This window comes from Nycticebus coucang, chromosome Y (genome assembly GCF_027406575.1).
Source record: "Nycticebus coucang isolate mNycCou1 chromosome Y, mNycCou1.pri, whole genome shotgun sequence".
NCBI lineage: Eukaryota > Metazoa > Chordata > Mammalia > Primates > Lorisidae > Nycticebus > Nycticebus coucang.
Window position 1 is genome coordinate 32,659,038 of NC_069805.1, and position 23,728 is coordinate 32,682,765.

Genomic DNA, 23,728 nt, shown 5'->3' on the forward strand with positions numbered 1-23,728 from the left:
CACTCTGGCATCATCGTAGCTCACAGCAAGCTCAAACTCTTGGACTTAAATGATCCTCTTGACTCAGCTTCCTGAGTAGCTGGGACTATAGGAGCCTGCCACAACTGCGGGCTATTTTTTCTATTTCTAGTAGAAACAGGGTCTCACTCTTTCTTAGGCTGGTCTGGAACTCCTGAACTCAAGCAATCCACCTGCCTCTCCCTCCCAGAGTGCTAGGATTACAGATTTGAGCTACTACTTCTCAAGATTAAGTGGTCACAACAGGAAAATCTAATATGTACTTTTAGAAAAGTAATAAATAAATAAAATCTAGGAAATTTTTTTTTTTTTTTGTAGAGACAGAGTCTCACCTTACCTCCTTCAGTAGAGTGCCATGATGTACACAGGACTCACAGCAACCTCTAGCTCTTGGGCTTCCGCGATTCTCCTGCCTCAGCCTCCCAAGCAGCTGGGATTACAGGCGCCCACCACAACGCCCGGCTACTTTTTTGTTGCAGTTTAGCCGGGGCTGGGTTTGAACTCGCCACCCTCGGTATATGGGGCTGGCGCCTTACTCACTGAGCCACAGGGTGGCTCACGCCTGTAATTCCAGCACTGTGGGAGGCTGAGGCGGGAGGATTGCTTGAGCTCAGGAGTTCGAGGCTTGTCTGAGCGAGAGTGAGACCCCGACTCATGAAAAAAATGGAAAAACCCAGCCGGGCGCCCGGCGAGCATCTGTAATCTCAGCGGCTTCGGAGGCTGAGGCAGCAGGATGCCCACAGCCCGAGTCTCAGGTTGCAGTGAGCTACGATGCCATTGCCCTCTGCTCAGGGCATAGGGTAGAACTGTGTCTCGACAAAAAAAAACAAAAAACAACAACAACAACAACAAAAGGAATAATTTTCATTTGGCTTCATGGTCCAGTTGGAACAGGATGTACACTGCTGATAGTGAAGATGAGAGGGCCAAAAACACGTCTGGTCCAACTGATACCTCTCCTGCTTAGCATTTCTTATAGACTTTGCACTCAAAGCAGCATGAAGCACAGCCAGCAGTCAGTTTACTGTGAGAGGATGAGTTGATAATTGCATACAGGTTTACAGGTCCCAGGGCCTTACCCTGAGAGCCCACTGGTAAAGTGTGAGTTTGTTTCCTGTTTACTTAACATCTACTTTTAATTATTGAATGAAATAGAGTGTTAGAGTTTAATGAATAAGAAAAAAATGAAACTTATCTGAGTGCTGGTATGCTTGTGATATATTACATTAAAAATTTCAAGTACAATATAAAAATTTCAAAATCCATTATGTTTACAGTTTATAAAACATACATGAAATTTTTCCATGAGGATGACTTTGTAACAGGCTAAATAGCTCCTTTCATTGACCACATCTTTATTTTCTTTTGTCGACTTTTATTTTGAATTTGTAGAAGTTTACATTGAAAAGTCACTTTCTATTCATTTCACAGACACTTTCATTTTTGTTTTGTTTTGTTTTGTTTTGTTTTGTTTGTACTTCTTTTCCACCCTTCTGTCAGGTAGATTCAGTTAAAAGGGATGTTTGTAGTTTTATACCCACTGGATAAATTATAAGAATAATGCAAAACAGCAGCAAAAAAGACATTTTTAATAGAAGAAGATTGAAAAGTTTTTGAGTTAATTTTTGTGAATTGATTGTTGGCAAGAAATCATGCATTTTATCTAGGTAGGATTCATTTATACATTTTTCTGAAAATGAAAATAATTCATTACATTCTCCATCATTAGTATTAATGACTAATAATTTTAATGTAACATAAGACTTTGGAAATTTATTCATTTAGCAAATATATATATATATATTTGCACGCAGATGTATATACACACATCTGTATATGCATGTAGATAAGTATATTTGTGTGTATGTGGGTGTGAGATATATACATATATATGCATATTTATATATATGTGTATACACACACATTGTGTCAAGCAATATGCTAGATGGTATATAATACACAGACCCTTAAATTATAGTTCTTGCTTCCTGTAGTTCACTGACTAAATGAAGAGGTGACATGAAATAAGTGCAGTACACAGGAGTATACATGCAGTAGAATGTTAACCTGTAGTTGACCATAGTTGACCACCTGCCTACATTGACCACCTTCTTAAGTTGGTATAATTTTCCTAGACTGGACGTGCCCCTCATGTACATATTCACACAGTAGGCCTAGTTCCTTATGTTGACCACCTCTGTATGTTGAGCACTTTGTTACAATCCCTTGGCTGGTCAACTTACAGAGGTTCCTCAGAAATGTTTTTATACCTATATGTGTGTATATACACACACACAAAGCGTGCCAAAAAATGTCTACACATTTTAATAAAGGAAAAAAATGTGTATTAAAATTGTAGTACTCAGCAAGGCCCCACACCCCTTTCTCCTTCCATCTGTTCTTCCTTTCCCCACCCCCACCTTGTCCTTAATTGTCATTAATTGACCTCGTATCAAAATTGAGTACATAGGATTCATGCTTCTCCATTTTTGTGATGCTTTACTAAGAATAATGTGTTCCACTTCCATCCAGGTTAATACAAAGGCTGTAAAGTCTCCATTTTTTTAATGGCTGAATAGTATTCCTTGGTGTACATATACCACAGCTTGTTAATCCATTCCTGGGTTGGTGGGCATTTAGGCTGTTTCCACATTTTGGCGATTGTAAATTGAGCTGCAATAAACAGTCTAGTGCAAGTGTCCTTATACTTTATGTGGGAAAGACACAAGTGTAAGAGGGAATTTGCCTGACAAATGCAATCAGTGTAACCTGGTTTCTTGTACCCTCAGTAATCTCCAACAATTAAAAAAACTATATATAGTACTCAGCATATACTGATAATGTTTGTTACCTTCTCTATTGTATCATTTGTAATTGCGGAAGTCAAAGGTGACTTGAGTATTCCAATTTTAATACAGTTTTTTCCTTTCTTAAAATGTGTATAGATTTTCCCCCCTCTATATATGCTGAGTAAGTGTGCTGGGGTCATCATTCCCCCCCTTTATACATGCTGGGGTCATCAAGGATGCAGTGGTTGGCTCATCTCTTTAGTAGGGAGTAAGGAAAGAAGGCTTGACAGAGGAGGGCAGAATAGCACCCTGAAAGATCACAGGACTCTAAATAGTGGGATGTTTGTTTTCTGTTTAAAAGAAAAAGTGTCTTCTTAGAAGTTGCACTTTATTTTAATTTACTAAGTATTTACAAACACAAAATTTGGGGCTTTTAATGGGGTCCTGAACAGAAAGCCTCTGAGGTTTGTTGACATCTCCAGGCAGATTTTTTTTTTTTACTGTTCAGAGAAAAAGTGTAGTTAGTCATTTTAATGTGGACGTCACCTATTTTGTATTTGATGGTTGTATATAATTGGCCAGTGACCAGAACTTATATTTTTTTTGTGTAGCAGTTTCCATAAATTTATCTCATTCAGTTGGCATTGTTCAAAAAAAAGGAATCAGTAGATTTAACTTAACCTTATAACTGATGGGGAAACAGAGGTAGAGAAAGAGGTGAAAGAACTTTCTCAAGGTCATTCTGTAATTCATTCAGAGCCGGAAATGGAAGCTACATCTACTGATTCACAGCTGAGTGTCTTTGCTAGTTGTTCCTGTTTGGATGTTTAGAGCTTTAAGATGATATACAGAGTAAAACAGGTCTCTAAAAATATTACAGGACTTAGGGCCTTTCCTTAAGAGGTTTTCTAGTTTCTGTTTTAATATGGTGTACTCATTTAATGGTTGAACATCTGGCCCCCTTCCTTGGGGGCTGGGTGAAGGGTGATGGTGGGCCAGAGTGAACCAGATTTTCTCTAGGCAGCTCACATGGAAACTATCTTATGGTAGACTGAATCCAGATTGACACAGGCCCTTGTTTCTCAGCTGTTGACTCTTCTCATCTGGCGTTACATTTTCTTTATTATCCTCTGCTACTTTTTATGGGTGTCTTGGAAATGACCAGAGCATTGGGGGTATACTAGCCTCGTCCTCAGGGAGTCGTTTCTTGGCTTAATTTTGCATGTATTTGGATCAATTAATCACCAGCTGCTTTTGAACCAGGTAATCATTATATCTATAAGCTTCCATAGGACCTTTTATTTTTAAACCAGAGAATGAGAGTTGTCAGCTCTGCAGGAAAGAACAGATGTTTTTTGCTTTTGCCTTCCAAATATAGGGAGAAAATTCAAGTGGAAAGGGATCACCACAGCACATGTTCATGTCTCTTTGGTAGATATAAAACCATTTAGCTAAGAGGGAGATCAAAACTTTATTGTGTTTTAGCTATTAAGAAACTGATGATGTCTTAGGCCTTTGCATTTAAATACTTCACAGCTAATTTGTTTGAAATAAATCTTTTTCAGTGTTTGGTTAAAAAAATTGCTTCTGAAATTTGAGAGGGTCCTTTATGCATTAAATATAACAGAAGTTTGGTATGAGAGCTTTGCAATTGATTAGAGTTTATGAAAGAGCTAACATTTTAAATGAGTGATGCTAAACCACTCTTGATGGGATTCTTTTTTTTTTTGTATATATATATATACATATATATATTATTGTTAGATCATAGCTATGTACATTAGTGCAATCAAGGGGTACAATGTGCTGGTTTCATATACAATCTGAAATATTCTCATCAAACTGTTCAACATACCCTCCATGGCATTTTCTTAGTTATTGTATGTAGACATTTGTATTCTGCATGTAGTAGGTTTCACCTGTACCCATTCTAAGATGCACCATAGGTGTGACTCCACCCATTACTCTCCCTCCACTCTAACCTCCCCACTCCCATCCCCTTCCTTGGCTGTTTCCCCATATTCTTAGGCTATAGTTGGGTTATAGCCTTCATATGAAAGCTATAAATTAGCTTCATATTAGGGCTGAGTACATTGGATACATTTATTTTCCATTCTTGAGATACTTTGCTAAGAAGAATATGTTCCAGCTCCATCAATGTAAACATGAAAGAGGTAAAGTCTCCATCATTCTTTAAGGCTGCATAATATTCCATGGTATACATGTACCATAATTTGCTAGTCCATTCGTGGGTGGATGGGCACTTGGGCTTCTACAATCACTTAGCAATTATGAATTGGGCTGCAATAAACATTCTGGTACAGATGTCTTTGTTATATTGTGATTTTTGATCTTCTGGGTATATATCTAGTAAAGGAATTATAGGATCAAATGGCAGGTCTATTTACAGATCTCTAAGTATTCTCCAAACATCCTTCCAAAAGGAATGTATTAGTGTGCATTCCCACCAGTAGTGTAAAAGTGTGACCTTTTCTCCACATCCACACCAACATCTCTGGTTTGGGGATTTTGTTATGTGGGCTACTCTTACTGGGGTTAGGTGATATCTCAAAGTAGTTTTGATTTGCATTTCTCTGATGATTAAGGATGATGAGCTTTTTTTCATGCATATGTAGATCATGCATCTGTCTTCTTTAGAGAAGTTTCTCTTCAAGTCCCTTGCCCACCCTGCGATGGGATCACTTATTCTTTTCTTGCTAATTCACTTGAGTTCTCTGTGGATTGTGGTTATTAAACCTTTATTGGAGGTATAACTTGCAAATATTTTCTCCCATTCTGAGTGCTGTCTGCTTACTTTACTTACTATGTTCTCGGCTGTGCAGAAGCTTTTTAGTTTGATCAGGTCCCAGTAGTGTAGTTTTGATACTGCTTCAATTGCCCGGGAAATCCTCCTCATAAAATATTCACCCAGGCTGATTCCTTCAAGAGTTTTCCCTGCACCTTCTTCAAGTATTTTTATAGTTTCATGTCTTAAGTTTGAACCTTTTATCCAGTGACTGTCTATCTTAGTTAATGGTGAAAGGTGTGGGTCCAGTTTCAGTCTTCTAAAGGTTGCCAGTTCACCCACTAGCATTTGTTACACAGGGAATCTGTTCCTCACTGAATGTTTTTCATTGGCTTGTCAAAGATCACATAACGGTTAGTAGCTGGATTCATCTCTTGGTTCTCTATTCTGTTCCAGACATCTACTTCTCTGTTTTTGTGCCAATACCATGCTGTTTTGATCACTATCAATTTATAGTACAGTCACAGGTCTGGTAGCTTTATTCCTCCTGCTTTGTTTTTATTGCTGAGTAATGTTTTGGGTATTCAAGGTTTTTTCTTATTCCATACAAAATGAACTATTATTTTTTCAAGATCTTTAAAATATGAGAATGGAGCTTTAATAGGAATTGCATTAAAATTATATATTGCTTTGGGTAGTATAGACATTTTAACAATGTTGATTCTTCCTGGACATGAGCATGGTATGTTTTTCCATTTGTTAACATCATCAGCTGTTTCTTTTCTTAAAGATTCATAGTTCTCTTTGTAGAGATCTTTCACATCCTTTGTTAGATAAACTCCCAAATATTTCATCTTCTTTGGCACCAGTGTGAAAGGAATAGAGTCTTTGACTGTTTTTTTGGCTTGGCTTTTGTTGGTATATATAAAGGCTACAGATTTATGGGTGTTGATTTTGTAGCCTGAGCCATTGCTATATTCCTTGATCACTTCTAAAAGTTTTATAGTAGAGTCCCTAGTGTTTTCCAGATATATGATCATATCATCTGCAAAGAGTGAAAGTTTGATCTCTTCTGACCCTATGTGGATACCCTTGATTGCCTTTTCTTCCCTAATTGCTAAAACTTCCATTACAATGTTAAAGAGCAATGGAGACAATGGGCAACCTTGCCTTGTTCCTGATCTAAGTGGAAATGATTTCAATTTAACTCCATTCAATACGATATTGGCTGTGGGTTTGCTGTAGATGGCCTCCATTAGTTTAAGAAATATCCCTTCTATACCAATTTTCTTAAGTGTTCTGAACATGAAGGGATGCTGGATATTGTCAAAAGCTTTTTCCTGCATCAACTGAGAGAATCATATGATCTTTATTTTTTACTTTGTTTATGTGCTGAATAACATTTATAGATTTACGTATATTGAAACAGCCTTGAGAAACTGGGATAAATCCCACTTGGTCATGGTATATAATTTTTTTGATGTGTTGTTGGATTCTGTTCTTTAGGATCTTATTATTTTTGCCTCAATATTCATTAGTGATATTGGTCCATAATTTTCTTTGCTTGTTGGGTCTTTCCCTGGTTCGGGGATCAAGGTGATGTTTGCTTCATGGAATGTCTTGGGTAGTATTCCTTCTTTTTCTATATTTTGGAAGAGGTTTAGTAATATAGGTACCAGTTCTTCTTTAAAGGTTTGGTAGAATTCTGGCGTAAAGCCATCTGGTTTTGGGCTTTTCTTTTTAGGGAGATTTTGTATACTTGATACTATTTTAGAACTTGATATAGGCCTGTTCAACATTTCCACTTCGTTCTGGCTAAGTCTTGGTAGGTAGCATACTTTGAAGTTTTGGTTGATTTTTTTCCGATTTTCCTATTTCTGAGAGTAAAGTTTATTGTAATATTCATTAAGTATTTTTTGAATTCCTGAGGGGTCTGTTGTTATTTCATCTTTACCATTTCAGATTGATGAAATTAGAGATTTTACTCTTTTTTTTTCTTGGTAGGTTGGCCAATGGTTTATCTGTTTTATTGATCTTTTCAAAAAACCAACTTTTGGATTTATTGATCTATTGTATAATTCTTTTATTTTCAATTTCATTTAATTCTGCTCTGATTTTGGTTATTTCTTTTCTTCTGCTGGGTTTGTGGTTGGAATGTTCTTCCTAAAGATTCTTTAGTTGCTTGAGATGTCCCATTAAGTTATTAACTTTCTCTCTTTCTGTTATCTGGAGGAAGGCTTGCAGTGCTATAAATTTCCCTCTTAGGACTGTTTTTGCAGTATCCCAGAGGTTCTGATAATTCAAGTCTTGATTGTTGTTTTGTTCCAAAAATTTGGTGATTTCCTTCTTAATCTAGTCTATAACCCATCTATCTTTCAGCATAAGGTTGTTTAGCTTCCATGTTTTTGTATGGATATGCAGATTCCTGTTGTTATTGAGTTCAACTTTTATTCCATGATGGTTTGAGAAGATGAAAGGAATAATTTCTATTTTTTAAAGTTTGCTGATGTTAGATTTGTGGCCTAGTATGTGGTCGATTTTAGAGTATGTTCCATGGGATGATGAGAAGAATGTGTATTCATTTTTGTTGGGATGAAATGTTCTGTAGATGTCTTTAAAAGTCCAGATGTTGAATGGTTTAATTTAAATCTAAAATTTCTTTGCTTAGCTTCTTTTTGGAGGATCTATCCAGCACTGCTAATGGGGTGTTAAAATCTCCAACTACTATGGAACTGGAGGAAATCAAGTTGCTCTTGTCTGTTAGAGTTTCTCTTATAAATTGACGTGGGTTCTGGTTGGGTGCACAAATATTAATAATTGAGATCTCATCATATTGAGTATTACCTTTAACAAATATGAAGTGTCCATCCTTATCCTTCCTTATTTTGGTTGGTTTAAAGCCTATTGCATCTGTGAATAGGATTGCAACACCTGCTTTTTTCTGCTTTCCATTTGCCTGGAGTATAGCTGACCATCCCTTCACCTTTAGTCTATATTTGTCTTTTAATGTAAGATGAGATTCTTGTATGCAGGAGATATCTGGCTTGAGTTTTTGTGTCCAGTCAGCCTACCTGTGCCTCTTTAGAAGACAATTTAAATCATTCACATTAATTGAGAATATTGATAAGACTTTCGAGAGTCTGGTGGACATTTTTAATCCTTTTGCGACTGTGGAAGTTGGAATTTGATCAAAATTTTCTGGGTGAATTTACTTTTGTGGTGGAGGATTATGCTGATCTTTATGGAGGATAGGTCTGAGAATATCCTGAAGTGCTGGTTTAGTTATGGCAAATTTCTTCAACATGAGAATGTCATTGAAGTATTTAATTTCTCCTTCATAAATGAAACTCAGTTAAGCTGGGTACAGGATCCTGGGTTGAAAGTTATTTTGTTTTAGGAGATTAAAAGTCGATGACCATCCTCTTATAGCTTGAAAGTTTTCAGCAGAGAGATCTGCAGTTTTTCTAATATTCCTCCCTTGGAGGTGATTGTTTTCTTTTGTCTGGCAGCTTTCAGAATTTTCTCCTTCATATTAACTTTAGTGAAATTGATTATGATGTGTCTGGTGGATGTCTTCTTTAGGTTGATTTGTGCTGGAGTTCTGAAACTGTCTGCTATCTGAATTTCAGAATCTCTTGGCATGAAAAAATGCTCATCATCTTTAATCATCAGAGAAATGCAAATCAAAACTACTTTGAGATACCATCTAACTCCAGTGAGACTAGCCTATATCACAAAATCCCAAGACCAGAAACTAATTTGTCAAATAGGGAATCTTTTCCCCAGTGAATATTTGTAATTGGCTTGTCAAAAATTAAATAATGGTAAGTAGCTGGATTCCATTTTTGGGGGGCGGTGATATAGGCCAGTTGGGTATCCAGACTTCCAACTGGCAATTAAAACTAGTTGAATTTAAGCTACAAAATTGGTAAACTTTGGGGGAAATCAAAATTATTCTTTCCATTGAGGAGTGATTGAATCAGTGGTAAAGGTAGACTGATACTTTAGTAGAACTTGTGTTGAGAAAAGAACATCTATTCTTGTTTCTGTAGGTTAATTTTAAAATAGTAATGATATTCTAGCAAATCTGAGCTTCCAAATCTAAGTTTTATTGGTAATAAAAGAAGAGGCAAAGGAAATAGAGAAAATTCTATTTCTCTGTCATTCCTACTTATGTTTCACAAGTACTAACCTGATGTTAATGAAATTTAGCATTAAGGGGCCATTAAGAAGAAACAAATTAGTACTGCCTGTGACTTGATGGTTATTGGCTATATAATTTTAGTGACCGAAAACTTTCCAAAGTGTTTTAATATTAAAAATATAAATACAGAAAATATAACTTCTACTCAAAAAAAAATTTTTTTTGCTTGACTCACAGGCTTTATTTACATTTGTCTACAGTATCGTTTCCTTATGAAATGAACTAGTACGGCTTAGTTAAACCAAATGAAATTATAATCATCTCAATTGTCTGTAAACTACTATTAGCTAAATTTATAACCTTGTATTTGCTTAGTACAGCCAAAGTTTTAAATACAGAAAGCACAAAAATAAACCAATGGTAACATGTAGAATCTAGAAGACCATCTGAGCAACTTAGAAAGTGGACTTTCAAAAAGTCTGAGGCACAATTACAAGAGAGGAAAAGTTCTTGTGCAACCTACAGAAAACGTAGCAAATAAAATTAAGATATAAAAAAACGGGATATTATCAAAATATTTCTACGTATCTTGCTTTCATTTTTAGATCAGTTGAAGAGAAAAACACTTTGAAATAAAAAAATATATAATTGTTTGATCTGTCTACTAAATACCCTAAACAAGTTTAAATTTTTATTTAAACTTCAGAAGACAATGTTCAGGGGGAAAAAAAAAAAGTCAATACCCCATAACAAAAGCCCACAAGCACGATTGTCGATTTCCCTTAATATACTTACCTTGTATTGTCACTGAAGATACTGTTAAAAGAAACCTTTTTCATTTTTAAACCAGAAAACAAAATGGAGTTCAGTGACCAAATTTTAATTTTGAAAAATAAAACAAACTCTGAAAGCATTTTAAGCCATAAGTTATTTCAACAGGAAAAAAATAATGATTTTGCCTTACATTATGTAGAAATAAGAATTTATTTGTTATTTGGAAGAAAACTTATGCAGTGTTTATATATATATATGTATATAGTAAGTCATCTAGAGACAAATGTTCACTTAAATTCACAATGTCTGTGGTGTCCTTTCATCTGAAAAGAAATATACTTCAAAAGCTTTCTTAAATTTTCTCATTAGCAAAGTGAGGTAGTTATAACAACAAAATTATAGGAACAAATAATAACAGTTACTAGATGCTTTAAGAGGATATTAACTGCACCAGGGAATTATTTATCCTTTGGCACCTGCTCCACTATAGGTGAGAGAGAGGAAAAAAATGTGTCTTCCTCCTTTATCAAGATGTCTTACAAGTGACATTTGGGTAGGAAAATTGCTGCCAACCTTCTGTGATCTAGTCAAACAGCATTATGCCATGGACCCACTAGAACAGTGGTTCTCAACCTTCCTAATGCCTTGACCCTTTAGTACAGTTCCTCATGTTGTGGTGACCCCCCAAGCATAAAATTTCTTTCATTGCTACTTCAAAACTGTAATTTTGCTACTTTTATGAATCGTAATGTAAATATCTGATTTGCAGGATGGTGTTGGATGAAAGGGTTGTTCCACCCCCGAAGGGGTCGCCACCAACAGGTTGAGAACCATTGTACTAGAAGCTTTATTACCTATTATGGCAGAGATGCAACAGGCTGAAAATAGTCCTCTTATTTTCAGGAGGAATGGGATAAATTTTTTGAGAAAAGCAAGCCTGTATTGTGTTTTAAAATTATGCTCAAAATGCTTAAATACACTATGTTGAGTTTCTTTTTGTACTTCATGCAGAAGGATTATTTGTTGTAGCCCTTGGTGGTAACAGTGGAAGTGTATGGAAAGTAATTCTGCATCCTTGAAATGGTTGCTTTAGGTGGTGGTGGTGGGTAATGTTTATCAGTAAGCTACAAACAGCACTACGGCAAGAGCAAAAGTTCAGAAGTCTTGCAATCTACTGCTCTTTTCTGTTTTGCCACCACAGGGATGAATAATTTTCTCAACTGTTTTTAATACTCTGGTTTCCTATGTTGGAAAACTGGATGCAATCTTCCTGAGATGATTCCTTCTTGAGGAAAGAGGGCAAATTCCTTTTTCAACATTGAGATTCTGTAGAAATGATGGGTCCAGCAGGTACCTTTTCTGCACTGAAACGATAATCTGCATATTTCTTGACTGTTAGAACTGAAGAAAATTCCTGTGCTGGAGGATCCATTTATACTATGGAGTAAGGATAAGTCAGGACACCTTGGTAGCCTTTATATTAATAGCTGATGGTAGGAGCAGTAATGTTTTGATCTGGATAGTTTTGATCAGTTTTCAATTCATGCCAAAGGAGATTTAAACTAGTTTAACTTCTGTTATCTCATGTGAATATAAGACCTTCCATTTTTCGACACTGATGTAGTGATTAAGTGATCGATCCTGTTTTTCTTTTTTGTTTGTTTGTTTGTTTTTTTAAACTGTATGAAAGGGAAAGCTGTATTGTGCAATGTATGACCCCCAAATTTAGAGTATATTGAGTCTTTCTAATACTGGCACAAAATACTCTGAGCAAGTCCTTCCAGATTCATTGTCTGCAATGTAAATCATTGCCTATTTTTGGATGGATCATAGATTAAACTGAGTTTTTCTTTGTAGATCAAACTGCTCAATAAAAGCAGTGCTATTAATTCTCTGACTTCAACATACTTTAATATATTGATTTTTGTTATCTTTTTGGGTTTTCCTGCTATTACATATGCATATTCAAATGATTTTTGTGACTCTATGGTATTCCATTTAAAAAAAATCTGCATTTACATTGAAAAGTTCTTACATGTTACAAGGATAAAAGGTTTTGAAAGCTCCTAAGTTTTTGATTTATGTAAAAAATATGTTATTATTATTATTTTGCAGTGTTTTTGGCCAGGGCTGAGTTTGAACCTGCCACCTCTGGCATACGGTTCCGGAGCCCTACCCCTTTGAGCTGCAGGCACCACCCTATGTAAAAAAAAAAAAAAAAAAAAAATTGGCCTTAAAGAAATACGGCCTGGTTAAGACCATTAAGAAGAAATTGGACTAGAATAGAACTATTTTAGGATCCCAAATAAATACATTAGAATACTCCATGGAGACATTTGCACATCTCTTCCATATTAAGGCACAAGTCTTATGTTTTGAAAGTGTGATAAAAGCAATGGGGTAACAATAGGGATAATCTTTTATAACTTATTTTTAAACTTATATGTTTGTAGATAATTGGCGTCTCTTTTCCCCATAAACCAGCATTTTCCTGTTTGGAGAGGGCGAGTTATGTGAGCTCTTTGTGGGAAGTGCTACATTTTTCAGCTAAACAAGATGTTATTCTATAAACCAATTACATCTTACTGTCCTTGAAGTGCTATTTTGGTTAGATGGCTTTGAGGGTATAAAATGTTTGGATGGTACACTTGCAGTTTCTTTCAGGATATGGGGTTTAATCTGCCTCCTTTCTATTTTTGGAAAAATATGGAAGTGTGTTGATTCTGTTGAGTCTAATATTTCATGGTAGGCATAGATGATTGCATAAGAACTGCAGTGATTTACCTGGATAGACATTTGACTGGGCTGACAATGTGATGTGGTGAAAAGTTGATCTTGGGAGACTTTACTCTTGGACTTGGACTGTTTCTCTAAGGAGACTCATTTGACTCTAAATTCATAGACCATTTTTATATCATCTCCTCAGGGATAATGAAGGGTGAGCATGTGATTTTAGATTTATTTATTTATTTTAATTTATTATTAAATCAAAGCTGTATACATTAATTCAATCATGGGGCACCATACACTGGTTTTATACACCATTTGACATATTTTCATCACACTGGTTAACATAGCCTTCCTGGCATTTTCTTCGTTATTATGTTGAGACATTTACATTCTACATTTAGTAAGTTTCATATGTACCTGTGTAAGATGCACCATAGGTGTTCTCCCACCAATTACCCTCCCTCTGCCCATCCTCCCTGATTCCCTCCCCTCCCACTCCCCCTTATCTATATTCTTAGGTTTTAATTGGGTTATAGCTTTCATATGAAAGCTATAAATTAGTTTCATAGTAGGTCTGAGTACATTGGATACTTTTTCTTCCATTCTTGAGATACTTTATTATGAAAAATATGTTCCAGCTCCATCCATGTAAACAGGAAAGAGGTAAAGTCTCCATCTTTCTTTAAGGCTGCATAATATTCCATGGTGTACATGGTGCAATTTTATTTGCAGATACAATAGGCTTTAAACCAACAAAAGTAAGGAAGGACAAAAATGGTCACTTCATATTTGTTAAGGGTAATACTCAATATGATGAGATCTCAATTATTAATATCTATGCACCCAACCAGAATGCACCTCAATTTATAAGAGAAACTCTAAAAGACATGAGCAACTTGATTTCCTCCAGCTCCATAATAGTTGGAGATTGCAACACTCCTTTGGCAGTGTTGGATCCATCCTCCAACAAGTAGCTGAGCAAAGAAATCTTAGTTTAAACCTAACCATCCAACATTTGGATTTAGCAGACATCTACAGAACATTTCATCCCAACAAAACTGAATACACATACTTCTCATCAGCCCATGGAACATACTCCAAAATCGATCACATCTTAGGTCACAGGTCTAACCTCAGTAAATTTAAAGGAATAGAAATTATTCCATGCATCTTCTCGGACTACCATGGAATAAAACTTGAGCTGAGTAACTACAGGAATCCGCATACTCATACAAAAACATGGAAGTTAAATAACCTTATGCTGAATGATAGCTGGGTCAGAGATGAGATTAAGAAAGAAATCACCAATTTTTTGGAACAAAACAACGATGAAGACACGACCTATCAGAACCTCTGGGACACCGCAAAGGCAGTTCTAAGAGGGAAATTTATAGCACTGCAAGCCTTCCTCAAGAGAACAGAAAGAGAGGAAGTTAACAACTTAATGGGACATCTCAAGCAACTGGAAAAGGAAGAATATTCCAACCCCAAACCCAGTAGAAGAAAAGAAATAACCAAAATTAGAGCAGAATTAAATGAAATTGAAAACAAAAGAATAATACAACAGATCAATAAATCAAAAAGCTAGTTTTTTGAAAGTCAATAAAATAGACAAACCTTTGGCCAAACTAATCAGGAAAAAAAGATTAAAATCTCTGATCTCATCAATCAGAAACAACAAAGACGAAATAACAACAGACTCGTCAGAAATCCAAAAAAATTCTTTATGAATATTACAAGAAACTTTATTCTCAGAAATATGAAAATCTGAAGGAAATTGACTGATACTTGGAAGCACGTCACCTTCCAAGACTTAGCCAGAATCAAGTGGAAATTTTGAACAGGCCCATATCAAGTTCGGAAATAGCATCAACCATACAAAACCTCCCTAAAAAGAAAAGCCCGGGACCAGATGGTTTCACGTCAGAATTCTACCAAACCTATAAAGAGGAATTAGTACCTATATTACTCAACCTGTTCCAAAAGGTAGAAAAAGAAGGAAGACTAACCAACATGTACTTTGAAGCAAACATCACCCTGATCCCCAAACCAGGAACAGATCCAACAAGAAAAGAAAATTATAGACTGATATCACTAATGAATATAGATCCAAAAATATTCAACAAGATCCTAACAAACAGAATCCAGCAACACATCAAACAAATTATACATCATGACCAAGTCGGTTTTATCCCAGTGTTTCGAGGCTGGTTCAATATATTTAAATCTATAAATGTAATCCAGCACATAAACAAATTAAAAAACAAAGACCGTATGATTCTCTCAATCGATGCAGAAAAAGCTTTTGATAATATCCAGCATCCCTTCATGATCAGAACACTTAAGAAAATTGGTATAGAAGGGACATTTCTTAAACTGATAGAATCCATCTACAGCAAACCCACAGCCAATATCATATTGAATGGAGTTAAATTGGAATCATTTCCACTCAGATCAGGAACCACAGAAGACTTTCCATTGTCTCCATTGCTTTTTAACATTGTAATGGAAGTTTTAGCCACTGCAATTAGGGAAGAAAAGGTGATCAAGGGTATCCATAAAGGGTCAGAAGAGATCAAACTTTCGCTCTTCGAGGATGATATGATAGTATATCCGGAAAACACTAGGGACTCTACTACAAAACTCTTAGAAGTGATCAAGGAATACAGCAGCGTCTCAGGTTACAAAATCAACATTCATAAATCAGTAGCCTTTATATATACCAACAACAGTCAAGTTGAAAAAACAGTTAATGACTCTATTCCATTCACAGTAGTGCCAAAGAAGATGAGATATTTGGGAATTTATCTAACAAAGGACGTGAAAGAACTCTATAAAGAGAACTATGAAACTCTAAGAAAAGAAATAGCTGAAAATATTAACAAATGGAAAAACATACCATGCTCATGGCTGGGAAGAATCAACATTGTTAAAATGTCTGTACTACCCAAAGCAATATATAATTTCAATGCAATCCCTATTAAAGCTCCACTGTCTTACTTTAAAGATCTTGAAAAAACAATACTTCGTTTTATATGGAATCAGAAAAAACCTCGAATAGCCAAGACATTACTCAGAAATAAAAACAAAGCAGGAGGAATTACGCTACCAGACCTCAGACTATACTACAAGTCGATAGTGATCACAACAGCATGGTATTGGCACAAAAACAGAGAAGTAGATGTCTGGAACAGAATAGAGAACTAAGAGATGAATACAGCTACTTACCGTTATTTAATCTTTGACAATCAAATTAAAAACATTCAGTGGGGAAAACATGCCCTATTTAGCAAATGATGCTGGGTGAACTGGCTGGCATCCTCTAGAAGACTGAAACTGGACCCACACCTTTCACCATTAACTAAGATAGACTCTCACTGCATCAAAGATTTAAACTTAAGACATGAAACTATAAAAATACTAGAGGAGAGTGCAGGGAAAACCCGCGAAGAAATCGGTCTGGGCGAGTATTTTATGAGGAGGACCCCCTGGGCAATTGAAGCAGCTTCAAAAATACACTGCTGGGACTTGATCAAACTAAAAAGCTTCTGTACAGCCAAGAACACAGTAAGTAAAGCAAGCAAACAGCCCTCAGAATGGGAGAAGATATTTGCAGGTTATGTCTCTGACAAAGGTTTAATAACCAGAACCCACAGAGAACTCAAATGCATTAGCAAGAATAGAACAAGGGATCCCATCACAGGCTGGGAAAGGGACTTCAAGAGAAACTTCTCTGAAGAAGACAGGCGTGCGGCCTTCAGACATATGAAAAAATGCTCATCATCTTTATTCATCAGAGAAATGCAAATCAAAACTACTTTGAGATACCATCTAACTCCAGTGAGACTAGCCTATATCGCAAAATCCCAAGACCGGAGATGTTGGCGCGGATGTGGAGAAAAGGGAACACTTTTGCACTGCTGGTGGGAATGCAAATTAATACATTCCTTTTGGAAAGATATATGGAGAACACTTAGAGATCTAAAAATAGATCTGCCATTCAATCTTGTAATCCCTGTACTGGGCATATATCCAGAAGACCAAAAATCACATCATAACAAAGATATTTGTACCAGAATGTTTATTGCAGCCCTATTCATAATTGCTAAGTCATGGAAGAAGTCCAAGTGTCCATCGATCCACGAACGAATTAATAAATTGTGGTATATGTACACCATGGAATATTATGCAGCCTTAAAGAAAGATGGAGACTTTACCTCTTTCATGTTTACATGGATGGAGCTGGAACATATTCTTCTTAGTAAAGTATCTCAAGAATGGAAGAAAAAGTGCCCAATGTACTCAGCCCTACTATGAAATTAATTTAGGGTTTTCACAAGAAAGGTATATCCCAGTTACAACCTAAGAATAGGAGGAATGGAGAAAGTGAGGGGAGGGATAGGGGAGGTGGGTAGAGGGAAGGGGATTGGTGGGATTACACCAGCAGTGCATCTTACAAGGGTATTTGTGAAACTTGGTAAACGGTCTGTGAAGCTAGTGAATGATGCCCCATGATCATATCAATGTACACAGCTATGATTTAATAATAAAAAAATAAGAAAATGACCTAGAATAGAACTATTTTAGGATCCCAAATAAATGCATTAGAATACTCCATGGAGACATTTGTATTCAATATTAAGGCAGAAATCTTATCTTTTAAAAGTGTGATAAAAGCAATGGTGTAACAATAGGGATAATCTTTTATAACTTATTTTTAAACTTATATGCTTGTAGATAATTGGCCTCTCTTTTCCCCATAGACCAGTATTTTCCTGGTTGGAGAGGGCGAGTTATGTGAGCTCTTTGTGGGAAGTGCTACATTTTGCAGCTAACCAAGATGTTATTCTATAAGCCATTTCTATCTTACTGTCCTTGAGGTGCTATTTTGGTTAGATGGCTTTGAGGGTGTAAAATGTTTGGATAGTACCCTTGCAGTTTCTTTTAGGATATAGGGTTTAATCTGCCTCCTTTCTATTTTTAGAAAAATATGGAAGTGTTTTGATTCTGTTGAGTTTAATATTTTGGGGATAGGCATAGATGATTGCAGAAGAACTGCAGTGATTTACCTGGAGAGACATTTGACTGGGCTGACAATGTGATGTAAGTGAAAAGTTGATCTTGAGAGCCTTTACTCTTGGACTTGGACTGTTTCTCTAAGGAGATTCATTTGACTCTAAATTCATAGACCATTTTTATATCATCTCCTCAGGGATAATGAAGGGTGAGCATGTGTCTTTATATATGGCTGTAGACTAAACCTCTAAAGTTGAGCCATCCATTTCTTTTTCTTGGCCTCATTACCAACTTCAGTTACCAATGGATTCCTAGGTCAGTACCGCCAGGTTCTATCTCTTTTCTGGGTACCAGACACACCTCATGTAGATATCACAGTCCAGGTCAGGGGCATGCAACCTTTTTTCTTCTCTGCCACAAATTGGAAGAATAAGAGTTGCCTTCGGCTACACATTAAATGCACAAATACTAAAGAAAGTTGAGCAATAGAAAGGCCAGTGCATACTTTTCATGATATCTGACATCACAGACAAACCAGTCTTCAAATAATCAACAGGCATGCTACCAGCTGCAGGTTGGACACTCCTGCTCAAGGGTATTCAATGTGTCTAAAACTACAGTTATTATTCATCCCATCCTCCTGGGTCTCCCAGTCAAAGCATTGCTGTCCATCTTTGTCATATTCTTTGATTATTCTCTCCTTCTCATACTTAACACCTAATTCATTTTTCCCTCTTCTCTGTTCTTTTCCTTAATATCTCTTTAATATGAGATCAGACAATGAAGTTTGGGAACTCATTCTAAAAAAGTACTGCATACTCATGGATGGATATCACTATGGTGACCTTCAAAGTCCTCCCTTTGGCCATGTGGTGACTGTAGTGACATTCATCAGTGAGGTATGTAGCACTTCTTCTAGGATGAGTTTGTGGATTTAATTGTCTGACCTGGTAGGTATAATGACAGTTCTGGTGGCCATTTCAGAAAAGAGTTCCAAAATTGCTCTGAAGGGTGGACTAGGTGCTGGCATTGGCGCATAGCTTCCCCAAAGGAGTACCTCAGAGGTGACTGATGTTATTCACTAATGACATATGTAGCACTTTTTCTAGGGCGAGTCCACAAACTTAATTGTCTAACCTCGTACATCTTTCAACTTCTGTTCCCTTACCTCTACCTATCCTAGTTCAGATCCTTGTCAATAGTCTCCTCATCATAATCTTGCCCACAGCCTGGCTCTTTTCCACTCCACTCTGAACAAGGCAAGAGAGTAAACTTTATATTTAAAATACAAAGTTTTAATGGGGGCATCCCAGTTTAGAAACATTTCATTATTCCCCTATTGCCTAGAGGCTACAGTTTAAATTCTTTAATGATAAATATAAAATATATTAATATATACAGTATGTTCTTTAGCACATATAAATTATTGTGTCTTTTATACACATGCATAATGCACTACATACATTTTAATATATATTAAGATGTAACGCTCTTCAGTTTCAGCACCTCATTTTTTAGTCTCCATTTTCCTTTGTCCAGCTGTCAGTCATTCTTTAGATCAGCGGTTCTCAACCCGGAACTGTATTAAAGGGCCCCGGCATTAGGAAGGTTGAGAACCACTGCTTTAGATAGTTCTGTCTGGCAGTTTTAGGTATTACTGACACTCATTTGCCCTGAAAAGAAAAAATAAATTCATTTAAGCATACTCAGTTCGTGACACTCTGCCATCCTTAGTCAATGCAAAACTCCTTTAGTCCTTGTTGTATCCCCGGCATTTTCATTTTGTGTTCTGCCCGCCCCATCAACAGACAGACCTGCTTTTATGTGTCTGGGATCCTTGAAATTGTAGGTATTTGTGTAAAGTATGATATGATATGTCTATTTATATTTAGTTTATGCAAATACTTTGAGTTGTGGACTTCATGCTTTTTTCCCCACCCTAAACCTCAGTTGACTTTGGAAAAAAAATGTACAAAAATTTCTGGGTGAAGTTTCATTGGTTTATTGCCTCCTACTGCTGTGTAATATTCCTAGGGGTGAAAGTTCTTCCGGGTCGTGTAACACCAGGAGGCACTGTTTGTTCCCCTGAAGTTGTGCAGTGTGGTGGCTCTGGGTGCATTCTCTAGATTGTATTTAAATACTTTTCACTGTAATGAACATATAGATGCCTGTGCTTCTTGGTCACCACAGAAAAAACTCCAATGAATATTCCTATGCAGAGTGCTGTATGAGAAGTTCTGTGGATGTCTATCAGGAGTGGGACTGCTAGCTCACCAAAAAAAGGTTTACTTAATTTATCTAGGTCATCAGTTTCCAGAATATCTTCCAAGTTCATGCTCCCTTAGCACAGCAAATTAGTATTATCTAATTTCCATGAATCTAAGGAGGGAAAGGGCTGTCTCGTTTTACTTTTTACTTTGTATTTATCTGATGAATAATGCCTATGAGGAAATTTTTAGCTATTTGGATTTACCCATCCATGAATCGCCTGTTCATATCCTTTTACATTTCTGTCAGGTTTTCTGATTTTCATTGTTTATCCAAAGGGGTTCTTTGCATATTCTAGGCATTATTCTATTACCAATGTTAGTGATATGATAGAGTGTCTCTCAGCTTCCTGTTGGTCTTCTTTCCTTACATTAGAGATCAGAAATGTAAAAGTGACATTTTTCAGAGTTCCTGAGAGGTTGTGTTTCAGATGTGACGTAGGTCTGATGAATTTGTGCAATATTTGGAAAGCTTCAGACGGGCCTGAGATGGCTTTCTCTAGCACAGCTGAGGAAATGTCTAATTCCCCCAGGGCGATGTTAGCAGGGGTCTAGTGTCCAAGCATCAGCCACATGGCAGGGCATGGTTCATCCAGGCAGCTGGTGGCTGCAGCAGGCGCAACAGCTCTGGAACTCCCAGAGGTCCAGCAGGGTGTGTGCTATTAGAGCCCAGGACTTTAGATCACAGAAGAGGCCGCCCCTTCATTGGTGGCCTGCTCCTACTTGTGGCTTTGTGAATGGTTTCTGAAAAGATTCTAAAACATTTTTTGTCCAGGCTTTCCAAGATTCTGTAAATGAAATAGTACCCTGTAGTAACTCTCTTCCCATTTAAATCATTCAGAGTGGATTCAGTTCTATATAATCATCTAATCTTGAAGTATAAAATTGCTTTTAGATATTGTAAATATCATCTCCTGATACTTATTTATTTTACATTTGTAATGTCTTTGGTTGAACAGAAATAATTATGTTGCAGTTCAATCTGTTTTTAACGTATGGTTTGTGCTGTTTTTGTCACATTTAAATTCTCTTTCTCCTAATCAAAATTCTGTCTTCTTGGCCAGGCACAGTGGCTCATGCCTGTAATCTTAGCATTCTGGGGAGGCCAAGGAGGGAAGATCGCTTTAGCTCAGGAGGTCAAGACCAGCCTGAGTAAGAGCAAGACCCCAATTATCTCTACAAAAAAAAATAGAAAAAAAAATTAGCTGGGTGTAGTGGCACATGTCTAGTTAACTACTACTTGGGAGCTTGAGGCAGGGAAATCCCCTGAGTCTAGTTTAAGGTTGCCGATGAACGAGGCTGAGGCCATGGCACTCCAGCCTAGGGACAGAGCAAGACTGTCTCAAAAACAAAATAAAAAAACAAATCTGTCCTCTGTTAACTTTATCATTTTATCTTGTACCTTTAAGTGTTTGATCTAGAGCCCCTCTGAGTGCTGGTGTAATGCAGGGATCTAGTTTTTTTCCCTCCATATGGCAAACAGTTTTTCCAACATCACCTGCTGAAGTCTTTTGCTCACTGATTTATGGTTATCATCCTTATATCATTCCCATGTATAGATAAGTCTGTTTCTGAGGTTCCTATTCTTCCTTTTTATTTGTGTTTTTCCATCTTCAGCAAGTACCATATGGTTCTTATAAATGTAACTTTGTACCATGTCTGATTATCTCAAAGAGAAGCATTTTTAAAAGTGAACTCAATCCATCAATGTGGACCTTGTTGTCTTCCATATAAATTTAGAATAGGTTGTTGAATTTCTTAAAAAATTTTGATGGCATTTGATTGGGATTTTATCAAATTTACAGATAAATTGAGGACTATTGTCACTTTTATAATATCTTTTCCAATAATGTCAAAGAGCTCTTTGTTTATCAGATTACCTTTTGTGTTATTTTAACTGAATTTAAACTTTTCTCCGTAGAAGGTTTATTATTTTTTTTTATTTGTTTCTGGTTGCTTCATACATTTTAACACTAATGGGAATGGAAACTTAACTTTTATTTCTAGTTTATTATTGTTCAGGTAAAGACATATTTTCATTGGTAAGCAATATATGAGTTGCCTTATGAATATTTTCTTAATCTGAACTTTTATTTAATAATGTCTATAGTTTATAGTTCTATGGGCTCTTAAAGGGAGTCTTTTTTTTTTTTACAGCAAAATAATAGAAACATAGTCATCTAACATAATATAGATTGAGTCAATTGTTTTTAAATTTGTAGCTTTTTGGGGCATTGTGTATGATCAGTTTTTGTATATGTTCCATGCTTTCTTTGGGGAACCATAATCCTAAAACCCAGAAACATTACTAATAATTTAATAGGTTATATTTTATATTCAACATTAATAAAACACTTTTTAAAAATACATGATTTAAACAACTATACAACATTTTATCCAATCAGAAAAATGTTCATCCATGAATGTCCATTATGTAATTCTCCCTAGTTTGGCTTCTTCATATAATCTTCCTCCACGTAACCCTTCCTAATTAAATACTGCTTTTCCCTCAGGCTTCAAATGTAACCCATCTGAACATCTACCCTGAGGAATCCTTTCTATGTATGTTGATAACTCAAAATGCAAATTTCCAGTTTAGATCTCTCTCCTGTGAATTCCAGATGAAAATTTTGTATTGTCTTTTAAAAATCTTTTTATATGACTATAGCAGTAGTTTCAAACTGAACTTAATCTTTCTTTCAAACCCAGCCTGCTCTTTTATGCATTGATGGCTTCCTGGTGGATGGTAATACCCTCTGAGTCAGCCCTTCTTCCAGTTTCTTCAGCTGGAACTCTGGAGGGTTTGCAGGTTAACTGCTTCCTCATCCTCCCTATATCTGGACAGTCACTAAATCTTATTAAAATACACCACCAAAATATATTTTTAAATACTCATCACCCTCACTTTTAGGAGGGTTTTTAATAATAGCGTCTAAATTTTTCAGCAGTTCCCTAGGGACTACAAACACAGATTTGAAGCCTGAAGTATGTTCAGGAGGGAGGAGCTAGCATTTTGTGTGAGCCAACATAAGGGAATCTGTCCTTTATAGAATGTCCAGTCTAGGACGGGATGGTCTTGAAAGGAGCGATTCACAATCACTGGAGATGTTAGAACAGATTGGGTTAAGATATAATGGGGTGGTCACAGCCCTAGGGAGATTAAACTTGATGATCCCTGACATTCCTCCCAAGGAAAGAGTGGGTGGGTTTTGCCATGAAATTCAGAGCAGTCTCTGTAGCCTGT

The 23,728-nt window shown here is 36.4% G+C and overlaps 1 pseudogene; it reads left to right on the plus strand.

Annotated features, from left to right (window-relative positions):
• Positions 1–23,728, plus strand: part of LOC128579064 (formin-2-like) — a 54,180-nt pseudogene that overhangs the window by 3,804 nt on the left and 26,648 nt on the right.